Source organism: Zingiber officinale, chromosome 1B (genome assembly GCF_018446385.1).
Source record: "Zingiber officinale cultivar Zhangliang chromosome 1B, Zo_v1.1, whole genome shotgun sequence".
Taxonomy (NCBI): domain Eukaryota; kingdom Viridiplantae; phylum Streptophyta; class Magnoliopsida; order Zingiberales; family Zingiberaceae; genus Zingiber; species Zingiber officinale.
In genome coordinates, this window is record NC_055986.1 from 97,622,945 (window position 1) to 97,632,382 (window position 9,438).

A 9,438-nucleotide genomic window follows, 5' to 3' on the forward strand; every position below is an offset into this window, starting at 1 on the left:
TTAAATATAATAATAACCACGGGGTGAGTCAACTCCTTAGCGGGTAATATTAACATGCATAATAAAGAAAATAACAAATAACACTAATCATACATACAGTCTCCTGATATAAGAAGGATAAATGCAACTGAAATAAATAGGAGAACATTGTACTAACCAGGATCTGGTGTATGGATAATAAACCAAGAGGTATAGAAATCATGTATGCATGTTAAACAAATGCATCCATCCAATATGCAACAAATAAATGCAGCAAACACAAGCAATAAATGCATCAATGCGTATGATGCCAATGACATGTCCTGGTCATCCCTACTCTCCAGTCAGCCGTCTCACACACGATGGTGAAATCGAGTGGGTAGGGCTGTGACAACCGTGCACTCTGCCATCACTGCTCCTAATGAGTGACCGAGTGGACGGGATCCTGTCGGAGTACACCTATCCTCCTTACCTCAAATCATAAGTGGGGGAGCTCAATGCTCTCATCTCCCTGAGCAAGTCCAGAGGAGGGATCCCTGTCCTACTACAACGCTACGTTACACTACCCATGAGTGGACTAACGGAGCCCTTGACAAAGCACCTGCTGCAACACACCCTGCCTGATAAAAACCACTAACCCATGAGTGGTTGTGTGTGCAGATCCATGTAACTGGCGATGTGCTCAACAATAATGGAGCCGATTATCGCACAGCATGCAATCATGCGAGATGATGCATGATACTAAGCATGAGAATATCCTGAACTTATCCATCTCTACAAAATGTGTACCATAGAATAAATTGACCAAATCAATGGTCTAGATACACAGGTCAGATAAGGTATCAAAACCTAGGTCCTGAACATAATAAAACATGGTTATATCACTACCCCTATAAGCATGTATAATTAGGTAGGTACTAACATGAAGTGCATAACAAGTAAACAAAACAAGCATATAACAGGTATCGGGTAGTGACCAACCGATGCAGATAAAAAACATAATCATTACTATTTGTTAAAAACACTACTATGCATATCAAATGACATATCTAAAAAGATAAGTCAAAGTACCCGCCTCCAATCGAAAGGTCCAATCCGATCCAAATCCGACGTCGAGATACTCATCTCGCGTTAAAGTCCTATATCACCAATATATATACTTTTATTTAGCTATAATTCTTATAAATAGCTAAATAAAATCTCTAACCCTAAATTAGGGTAAAACCCTAATCACATGACCATCATCCTGTCTAAACAAAATTGACGATCAATTAGGGTTAGTTACCTAATCCCCAATCAACCATTAGATTAAAAATAAAATCCTAATTCCATTTACACATAAACAACTAATTACGAAATCCATAACCTCTCCAATTCAACACATATATCAAATCTCTACTCTTACCTCAAATTCACAGTCGTTCTTGCTGCTGGAATCAAAGAGTTGCTGCCCAATTAAAGCTGTTGGTTGCTGGAAAGAGTGACTGTCGGATCCAAGAGCAACGCACAGCACAAGACTACCCTGCAAGATTCCTCTCCTCACAGCCGTGATCACTGATCCACCGAAACCCTACGGGAAATTCTTCCCCACTGTTGGATTAAGAGGAGGACATCACAAAATCAAAAATACCTAATTACATAATACAAGGCCTTACCTGAAGTGCTGCCCATTTGCTTCCTCTGCCGGAGACTTCACTGAGAGTGTCAGAAGAAGTGGCCGAGAAAGACCCGACAGTGGAATCTCGACCAAGTAGGTGGCTCAGCAGTGGAGAACTAGGGCAAATCAGGAGAGGGCTCAATACTCCCTCTTTCGGCCAAAGAATGCTGACGAAAGGGGGCGGCGATCCGAGAGAGAGGAGCCAGCGTTGCTGGATGGTGTCGGCCGATCGGCGGCGATAGTAGCCCGTGGCGAGAGGGAGACATCTAGGGCACGCTGAGGTCTGTCGGGGGCTTGGCAGTAACTCACGAAGAGGGAGAGGCTCGACCTGCAGTGGCTCACGCGTCGCCGGTGCTTGGGCAGGGACTGAGGAAAAGAGAGGAAGAGGATTGGGTAGAGGCGCGGTGCGATTGGAATCAAGGGAGAGGAGGAAGTTTCGGCCGTGTCGAGAAGAAAGAACAAGACCCTTGGCCACGGCTTAAATCGCGAGGGAGAAGGGAACCGCGTGTGCGGTTAGGGAAGGGGAGGAGATGGCGGCTCGGCGCGAGGAGGAAGGAAGAAACGAAGGGGAAAGGCACGAGGGAAAAAGAAATAGAAAAAGAAAAAGAATTAAGAAAACAAATATTTTGTCGCTTAAATGGGTAGCTTAAACAGACTTTCCCGGGGTCTAGTTTTATCTTCGTAAATTCGTTATACGAGCTCCGAAAACTTCCCAAAAAATTCTGGAAAATTTCTTTATAGTAAGTTGCCCTTTTTTCGATATTTTACATTCTCCCCCACTAATAAAAATTTGGTCCCCAAATTTTGTTATCTACCATCAGCAAGTACTAACAACAGATAGAAAGTATAAATGCTGAACAGTAAATTAAATCACATACCTCAAGTGAAAAGATGGGGTATCGAGCTCGAATAGTATCCTCGAGCTCCCAGGTAGCCTCCTCGTCCGTATGATGTTGTCATCCGACTTTAACCAGTCGGATAGTCTTGTTTCACAGCTGACGTTCTTTCCGGTACAGAATCTGTACCGGAACCTCCTCATAAGTGACGTCAGACTGAACGGAAACTGAGATATCTGTCAGCACATGTGTCAAGTCGGGTATGTATCTCCTCAACATAGACACGTGGAATACATCGTGGACGCCTGCCAGGGACAGTGGTAGTGCCATACGATAAGCTACTGCTCCAATCCTCTCCAGGATCTGGAAAGGTCCAATGTATCGCGGAGCTAGCTTACCTCTGAGGCCAAATCTCTTCACCCCTTTCGTGGGCGAAACTCACAGAAAAACATGGTCGCCTATAGAGAACTCTAGGGGTCTCCATCTCCGATCTGCATAACTCTTTTAGCGGTCCTGCGCCTCTGACATCCTCCGTCTGATAGTACGGACCAACTCTGCCTCCTGCTGAGTTCTATAAGGTCCCAACAGTTGGGCCTCCCAACCTCATCTCAGAGTGTGGGTGCCCGACAAGGCCTACCATACAACGCTTCAAACGGTGTCATCTGGATAGCCAAATGAAATCTGTTGTTGTAGGCGAACTCTACCAATGACAAATGGTCCTCCCAACTACCTCCAAAATCCAATACACAAGACCTCAGCTGTTAGGATGTATACTAAAAGCTTAGCTTTTGGTATAAATATTTATCTAGAAATAAGAATCACATTGGTCAAATGTCTACATTTATGATAAACGTAGTTGTTCAATTAATTTATATTGAAGATAACATGGTGTGTGGTGTCACACACAGAGGATCATGTTATCAGTACCTTATAAATTATAAACAGTAGCTCACGACCAAGATGGAAAGGAACAAACCATTGGAAGGTCGTAGTGTAATTAGGTATTAGTTTATCTTAACTATATAATTACACTAGTACACTTAGAGTGTATTGAGTAGTACCATTAGAGGTCATTTCTTTTATACTGACTTTATAAAGGAACTTAGACCTCAGTTATTATGGAAGTGTGTGCTCTTAATCCTAATATAATAACAAGCACATATATTTGATATTTATTTCTTTAATTTATCAATGGGTGAGATTTAGTTCGATAAATCAATAAGCCCGATAAGTTGGGAAATGATATCACTTAGAGTGTGTGTTGTTGATTATAGAAGGAAACTGTGTCCTAATAATCTAGGTTGAGAATGTCCCCAAGAGGAGCTCATAAGGATTGTCATGTTAAACCCTGCAGGTGGACTTAGTCTGACATGACGATAAGGTTGAGTGGTACTACTCTTGGACTAAGATATTAATTAAATGAGTTGTCAGTAACTCACTTAATTAGTGGACATTCGACATCTTAAACACAGGGAGACTAACACACTCATAATAAGAAGGAGCCCAAAAATGTAATTTGAGATTGGTGCGGTAGTTCAATAATAGTTCTCTAGTGGAATGAATTATTATTGATAAAATTAAGTTGTGTGTTTGGGGCGAACACGCGATGCTTAATTTTATCGGGAGACCAAAACCAATTCCTCCTCTCGGTCCCTATCGTAGCCTCTTAATTATAGAGTACTATACCCACCTATACCCACCTTCTTACCCATCCTATAGGGGCCGGCCAAGCTAGCTTGGAGACCAAGCTAGGGCCGGCCATGGCTTGGTTCATGGATGAATTCATGTGGCCGGCCCTAGCTTGAACTCAAGCTTAGGTGGCCGGCCCTATTAAAATAAAAAGGAATTTTAATTTTAAAAATTTTTCTTATATGGATAACATGATTTAAAAGATAGTTTAAAAATTTAAATCTTTCCTTTTATAAGATTCTACAAAAGATTAAGAGAAGAGCTAAATCTCTTTCCTTATTTGTAGATTAAAAGGTTGATTTTAATTTTGGTTAAAATTTTCCTTTTAAACATGTTCATGATTTAAAAGAAAGTTTAAAAATTAAAAATTCTCTTTTATTAGTTTCTACAAAAGATTAAGAAGAGATTTATATCTTTCCTTATTTGTAGATTGAAAGGAGATTTTAATTTTTAGAGATAACTTTCCTTTTTGGAAATTATCCACATGTTTAAGAGAAAGATTTTAATTTATAAAATTTCCTTTTTATTAACCAATCATGAAGGGATAAAAATTATTGGAGAAAGACTCTATTCTTTTTCTTCCTCTCTTTTCATCCGAGGTGTGGCCGACCCCTAGAGGTTTCCCTTCCCCTTCTCTCTTCTCCTTCTTGTGGCCGAGACTTCATCACCTCTTGGAGACATAGAAGTGGCCGGATCTAGCTTGGAGAAAAGGAGAGAAAGGAGGCTTGTTTCTTGCATCCCTTGGAGCTTGGTTGGTGGAAAAAGTTCTTCATCCTTTGGAAGTTTTTGCTTGGCCGAAACTTGAAGGAAGGAAGAAGAAGGTGCCTTGGTGGTTCTCATCTCGGAAGATCATTGCCCACACAATGTCCGAGGTTAGAAGAGAAATACGGTAGAAGATCAAGAGGTCATTGAAAGTTCACAAAGAAAGGTATAACTAGTAATTATTTTCCGCATCATACTAGTTTTATTTCTTTGTAAAAATACCAAATACAAGAGGCATGTGATTCTAGGTTTCGAATTAGTTTTCGATGTTGTGTTCTTTTGTTTTTTTTCGAACTTGTGCTTCGATTGTTCTTTTTGGTTAACCTAGAGTTATTTAAGGAAATTAAATATTAACTTTCCATAAGAGGCTTTGTCAAGGCGGTGGTGGTTGCTCCCATATTCAAGAAGGTCATGTGCCTCGCCATGCAGTCCTGGAAGCTAAATTTGGAAATTAATATTTAATTAACTTTGTGACCTAGGTGATTTGGATCGAACGTGTTAAGTTCCGCAGGAGATCCATGTCTAAACCTAAAAGAATAAATAAATTAAACTTAGGATCAAACGTGTTAAGTTCCGCAGGCGATCCAAGTTTAATTTAAAAGAACACATGGTAGCTAGGAAAAGGTTCAGACCTTTGTACAAAATTTTTGTACAGTGGAACCGATAGGTTTTCCGAGTAGCAACCAACATCAGCAAGTCCTCTAGAGTCTAAATGGTCCGCTCTAACTATCCATCTGTCTGCGGATGGGAAGATGTACTGAAATGGAGCTGAGTGCCCAAGGCCTGCTGCAGACTCTGCCAGAATCGAGACGTGAACCGAGGGTCTCTATTTGAAATAATACTCAAAGGAACACCATGTAATCTGATGATCTCTCGCCAATACCGATATGCCAATCGATCCAGGGAATTAGTCTTCAGGATCGCTAAGAAGTGCGCGGATTTGGTTAATCGATCAACGATTACCCAAATCACATCATGGCCTCGTCGTGTCCTAGGCAAACCCACCACGAAGTCCATGGTAATGTGTTCCCATTTCTACTCAGGAATAGGAATTCGCTGAAGTAATCCGGTGGGTCTCTGGTGCTCCACCTTCAGCTGCTGACAGACAAGACATCTAGCTACAAATTTCGCGATGTCTTTCTTTATGTCGTTCCACCAGTAGGAACGCCTCAAATCTCGATACATGCGGGTCCCGCCTGGGTGGATCGTAAATCGAGAGCGATGAGTCTCCTGAAGTAGCTCCTGTAAGACCGGGTGAGACTGAGGTACGCATAATCTGCCTCAGAAGTATATAATACCCTCCTCATCTTGTGTGAACTCGGTCTGCTGCCCGGAAGCTATTTGGCTGCCAATAAATTGCAAATGCTGATCACCGGCCAGGGCCTCTCGGATCCTCGTCTTGATCGACGACTGAGCAACCACGGTAACAAGAATACCCTGCTCTGTCTGTCCCTGCTCCTCAAGGCCTAACTTAGAGAAACCCTGAATCAAGTCCGTGACTGAAGCCCGGTGGCATGCCAAAGTCCCTCTGGACTTTCTGCTGAGTGCATCGACAACCACATTAGCTTTTCCCGGGTGATAGCTAATGGTACAGTCGTAATCCTTCAGGAACTTCATCCATCTCCTCTGTCAGAGATTAAGTTCCTTCTGGGTGAAAATATATTTGAGACTCTTATGATCCGTGAGAATCTCAAAGGTAATGTCGTACAGATGATGCTACTAGATCTTCAGAGCAAAGATGATGGTGGCTAGCTCTAAATCATGTACTAGGTAGTTATTCTCATGCTCCTTCAACTGTCGAGAAGCATAGGAGACTACTTTGTCGTGCTGCATCAAAACAGCGCCCAAACCCTGAAGAGATGCGTCGGTGTAGTGCACGAATCCGTCCTCTCCAGCGGGCAAAACCAAAACTGAAGCCAACACTAATCTCCGCTTCAGCTACTGGAAGTTGGTCTCGCAATCCTCGGACCACGTGAACTTCACGCCTTTCCTGGTGGAGAAACCCTCGACGAACTGTTTGTAATCTCCAGCTAGTCCCAGAAAACTGCGGATCTCCTGAACTGATTTCAGCTGCTCCCAGCTGATGACAATCTCGATCTTCTGAGGGTCAACTGAAATACCTCTGCTAGAGACCACATGTCCCAGAAAATTGACTGAGGATAGCTAAAAAGTACACTTGCTGAACTTCGCGTACAGCTGATGTCATCGAAGAGTCTCCAAGACTGTGCGAAGATGCTGTGCATGCTCCTCCTCGGAACGTAAGTAGACCAATATGTCATCGATGAAAATAATAACAAACTGATCAAGATACTCCAGGAAGACACAGTTCATCAGATCCATAAATACCGCTGGAGCATTGGTAAGCCCAAATAGCATTACCAAAAACTCATAATGGTCGTATCTGGTACGAAATGCTGTCTTCTGAATATCAGATTCTCTGACTCTCAGCTGATGATATCCAGACCGTAGATCAATATTAGAATACACTGATGTACCCTTGAACTGATCAAATAAATCCTCGATCCGTGGTAAAGGATACTTATTTTTTACGGTCACTGCATTCAGCTGTCTGTAATCAATGCACAACCTCAGAGTACCATCCTTTTTCTTGACAAATAGTACGGGAGAACCCCATGGAGAAGCACTAGGGCGTATAAATCCCCGGTCTAAAAGCGCCTGGAGTTGAACCTTTAGTTTGTTCAACTCTTTTGGTGTCATACGGTAAGGAGCTTTCGATGTCGGCGCGGTTCTTGGAATCAACTCAATAGCAAACTCCACTTGCCTTCTGGGAGACAAACCTGGTAGCTCCTCTAGAAATACATCCAGATACTCTTGGACTACTGGAACGTCGGAGAGTTGAGAACCACTGCCGTCTTCAGTATGAATCAGAGATAACATAAAACCCTGACAGCCATGTGACAACAACTTCTCAGCCTGAATCACCGAAATGGTCGATATACCGTCGTCTCTGATGCCAGTGAAATCCCACGAGGGTTGGTTCAGAGGCTGAAATGTGACCACCCTCGTCTGGCAATCAACAGTGGCATGATATACTGACAAACAGTCCATGCCAAGAATAATATCAAAGTCAACCATTTCTAGTACTAAAGGATCTACCGTAAGTATCATGTTGCCAAAGTCTAATGGGCAACCTCTGACCTCCTGGGTGACGTCCAAGGTATCACCGGACGGTAGAGAGACGGTTAGTCACTGCGGTCTGAAAGTGGGTAATCTACCAATCTCCCGCATAAAGGTACGGGATATCTCAGTAGGTTCATGAAAATGACAATCATGACTAGTAAGATTTGTCAATATATATGTATTGAGATCTAGCTAACATTCTATACAACCTTATCACTATGTGGAAATCAATAATAGACTTCGAATATTATCCAAAGTAATAGGTAGATATTTACCGAAGTAGACGCACGTGAAGTAAAAGGGTTATTTTTTTACTTCAGCACACGATTATCGTAGTCTATCACCGGTCCAAAACTGGTTCAAAATCGGACCAGTTTCGAAGTAAAAAACCTCTATTACTTCATCAAGACCAGTAAAAATATCGAAGTAGTTGATGATATATTACTGCAGAGGTAACATTGTCTAACGAAGTTTAAAGAAGTTACGACTTCACAATTGTTTATATTATGGTGTAGTAAATAGTTAATATTACTTCTGCATATTTTAGCTTGATCGAAGTAATTGTTATTGTAATACTTCATCGTAGTATGAAAGTAGGAAAACATATTTTACTACACTTCAACAATTTACGTTAACGCAGTAATACATACGAACGACTTCAACAATTTTAATCAGTGACAAAGTAAATAGTTTCTTTAACTACGACAATATATAAATATACTGAAGTCTTATGTATTGTATTAATTACTTCATCATTTTTATTTATAGTATCGAAGTAGTTGACTATATTTTACTATAATACAAATTTAATTGACAAAAGTGTATATCATAATATTTTACTATAACACAATAATTTTCATCACCAAAATTGAATAAATATATCACAAATATCTGTCAAATACAATTCAAAAGTGTATTCATAAAAGAAATGTTTAAGCATAACCCAAAAACTTTTGTATCCATAAATCTCTAAATACAATCTAAAATTTATATCATAGCCTACACTTAGGCACCCACATAGAAATAGACGAATTCGCTCCATTCACTTCTGACTTCATCATACTGAGATTGATTGTAATACTATTTGTTTTTTTTATGCTGCAAACTGAATCATTAACAAAAATTTGAGGATCAATGAAAAATAACTTAATATTTTATAAAGAAAATATTTCATAAAGAAGAAATTCACTTTTCTCTCAAATTGTGGATATTCATCTAAGACTATCTCTTTCATGTATCGCATCACACAATATCCACATTCAACACCACCATTTTATTTAAGATTATCCTAATGAAATTGAAAATGTCATGCAAGAAGTCACAATCCAAATAATAAGAATGGAAGTCCAATAGATAGTAGGCAAGAGAAAAGTC